The 3,699-nt window shown below is 37.1% G+C and overlaps 1 pseudogene; it reads left to right on the top strand.

Annotated features, from left to right (window-relative positions):
• The window catches only part of LOC107701939 (RNA-binding protein 34-like), a 4,806-nt pseudogene that overhangs the window by 314 nt on the left and 793 nt on the right, over nucleotides 1-3,699 (top strand).

Here is a 3,699-nt window from a genome sequence, read left to right as displayed (position 1 = left end):
AGCACACAGCTAAAATAACGAAGGAGTGGCTTCACAACAACTCTGTGACTGTTCTTGAATGTCCCAGCCAGAGCCCTGACTTAAACCCAATTGAGCATCTCTGGAGAGACCTAAAAATGGCTGTCCACCAACGTTTACCATCCAACCTGACAGAACTGGAGAGGATCTGCAAGGAGGAATGGCAGAGGATCCCCAAATCCAGGTGTGAAAAACTTGTTGCATCTTTCCCAAAAAGACTCATGGCTGTATTAGATCAAAAGGGTGCTTCTACTAAATACTGAGCAAAGGGTCTGAATACTTAGGACCATGTGATATTTCAGTTTTTCTTTTTTAATAAATCTGCAAAAATGTCAACAATTCTGTGTTTTTCTGTCAATATGGGGTGCTGTGTGTACATTAATGAGGAAAAAAAATTAACTTAAATGATTTTAGCAAATGGCTGCAATATAACAAAGAGTGAAAAATTTAAGGGGGTCTGAATACTTTCCGTACCCACTGTATATACCAAAGAATATGAATGTTACTCGAAGGTTCTTCAATGAATACTATGGTGTTATTATTATCTTAAAATCCAAAATAGCATGGTATTACCATGCAAGATGTTTGTACTGTATTGTGAGTGCAGGATCTTCTGATCTTTAATCTTCATTGTTGCAGCAGCAGTGATGGTGGAGATGCTGGAGATTATTCGGTCGGTCAAGTGTCCAGCAGCCTGTTCCCAGAAAACCCCAAACCTGGAGCTTTATCATCTTTATTCTCCTCCGCATCATCTGCAAACACTTCAGTCTTGGTTCCTGAACCGAAAGTATGTGTGTCACACGTGACGGTGGTGTTTGAAATGACAGTGTTTTGCTCCTGATGTCGGTTCTTCTGTGTTTCCTCTCGTCAGACTGAATCTAAAGTCACACCAGCACCGTCTGAGAGCACTGAGGTCAAAGGTCAGCATCCGAAACCGAAAAAGACGCCAAAGACGCTTTCAGCAGCTGTGAGGAAGCTACAGGACAGGTCAGTGATTCTGCTGGTGTTTGTGCAGTCTGTTCTCACAGTAATAGAAAACCTGCTCATAAACGGGAATTTAAACATGCTATTTTCCAGATTTGAAAAAGTCACAGACGCTTCTTTAGTGACTATATGCTTTTGTGTATTCATGTTCAGATTTAAGTAAAACTTGCTTACAAGCCACAGTGGTGAGCACATTATTATTTTTCATAAATTCATAAATTGCTCTGAATGATTTCTTGGCATGATGTACAGTAAGTCAATTAATTTGCTATTGATATTTTAATTTTTATTAGTTTTAAAATTCATTTAAAAGAAGTTTTAAATACCTTGTATTGTAGTATCTGTATATAGATTATTAATTACATATAAATTTCGTCTTTCTTGCCTATATGTTATTTGCCTAGTTCAAAAGTTTGGGATCAGTAAGATTTGTAATGTAATTTTAAATAAGTCTCTTCTGCTCATCAAGGCTGCATTTATTTGATCAGAAATACAGAAAAAACAGTAATATTGTGAAATATTATTGCAATTTAAAATAATGGTTTTCTATTTTAATATACTTTAAACTGTAATGTATTTCTGTGATCAAAGCTGTATTTTCAGCATCATTACTCCAGTCTTCAGTGTCACATGATCTTACAATATTCCTTTTTGAATTATTATTATTATTCACTGTGTCTTGTATTTTGTGCACTGGAAGCTTCAAGACAAATTCATAATAACTGGAAATGTTACGGAAAACATGTGGAAATGAATTTGAATGTTGAAATCCGCAGAGAGAGCGCTCTACAGAATGCAGATGATGAAGGACAAACGAGTGCAAAGCAAGTCAGACGCAAACGTGAAGAACATGGCAGAGGAGCGAATCAAAACTAAACGGACGGTGTTTGTGGGGAACCTGCCTCCCAGCTGCACCAAGAAGGTGCTTCGGTTACTGTACACAACTCAAAGATGGTATAAAAAGTTTTATTACAGCAATATCTTCTGTGACTTTTAGATTAAAGGAGTAGTTCACCCAAAAATGTAAATTTGCTTAAAATCTCAGTTCATCCGAGATCAGGATGAGTTTGTTTCTTCAAGTTTGGAGAAATGTAGCATTGCATCAGTGTCTCTGCAAGTGAATGGGTGCCGTCAGAATGAGAGTCTGATAAAAACATCACAATAATCCACAGCACTCCAGTCCATCAGTTAACATCTGGAGAAGACAAAAGCGGAAACACATCCATCAATACGTTTTTAACTAAAATACCATAGAGTCCATAATCCATAATAACACTTCCTCCAGTGAAAATATCCAGCTACATATTAGTTTAGAGCTGTTTAAACGCTGCTTGATCTGTGCAGATTTCTCTGATTCACACCAGAACACTTTTTCACTGCAGGAAGCATTATTATGGATATATATATATATATATGGATATAATATAAAACATTATATTTGCTTTTATAAATCAAACTCAAATATATTGTGAAAAGCACTCCAGGCACACTGGAGTGAGTGTCATTAATAATGTCGTTAATATAATTCAGCTGATTTGAAATGGGTTCATATCATCCTCAATCATTTTCTTCCACAGCACGATCATAAAAGGTCAGTATTTGTGGGAAATCTACCGTATGGTGAGTAACAGTGTTCTGAAATCTCTTCTGTGATGCAGCAGTTCCTCTTATGAACCCTTTGTTTGATTTCTATGGCAGATGTGATGGAGCTTCCGGTGCACGAGCACTTCGAGGATTGTGGGAATGTGGAGGCGGTGCGTTTGGTGCGAGACAGAGATTCTGGGATGGGGAAGGGCTTCGGCTACGTCCTGTTTGAGGTAAAAAATATTAACCCTATACAGGATACAAACGTCCAGCTACAGCTCAAGCTTCACGAGTCAAATCTTGACTGATTTTGATGAAGTAAGCGTCAGAATAACTGCAGTAATATCTCCAGATGAACACTTACTGGACTGAAGCAGCTCAGCTTTACTTGATTCTCCATCAATCATGTTTTAGAGTCTCAAATCTGATCCTCAGGATCTTTTGAGGAGCGTTTGTTTCCAGAAGCTTTACTTTCACTGTTCCTCAGCGGAGGAATGATCTTCACAAGCCTCCAGAACATCTCACATCTTCTGAGGAGCCTTTATTTCTTCAGCTCTCAATCACTGCATTATATGTTTGGAGCATTTCACTCTCATCTCACTGAGACACATTACTGGAGATATAGACTGATATTTAGGTCAGTTTATGTCAGTATCTGCTGCACTGTTATAAAGATCTCACTGATTTACATTACAAGCATCAGAATTTCATCAGATTAATATCAGCATTTGTACAAAATTGCACATTTTTGAATAACATTGAGCTGATTTTTCCTTCATATTCTCACTTTATCAGACTATATGAGCCAGAAAAGCCTGATGGAGCAAAAATAAACACATGCTGATTTTCTTTTTTTGTTATTTAGCATGTCAGGCTTTATAGGGTTAATAGAGCAGTTCTGGAAATAAAAGTCATGTTAATTTCCTCCATAGATGCTTTTCAGACTTTTGTAATATTGTAAATCATCTGGTTTGTTTTATTAATGAAGTAGAACTATTTGTGACCCTGGAGCACAAAACCAGTCATAAGGATCAATTTTGTGAAATTGAGATTCATACATCATCTGAAAGCTGAATAAATAAGCTTCCCATTGATGTATGGTTTGTTAGGATA

Source organism: Sinocyclocheilus anshuiensis, unplaced genomic scaffold, assembly GCF_001515605.1.
Source record: "Sinocyclocheilus anshuiensis isolate Anshui unplaced genomic scaffold, SAMN03320099.WGS_v1.1 scaffold21, whole genome shotgun sequence".
Classification (NCBI taxonomy): domain Eukaryota; kingdom Metazoa; phylum Chordata; class Actinopteri; order Cypriniformes; family Cyprinidae; genus Sinocyclocheilus; species Sinocyclocheilus anshuiensis.
The sequence above is the reverse complement of the archived record's forward strand: the minus strand, read 5'-3'. Positions and strand labels throughout refer to the sequence as shown.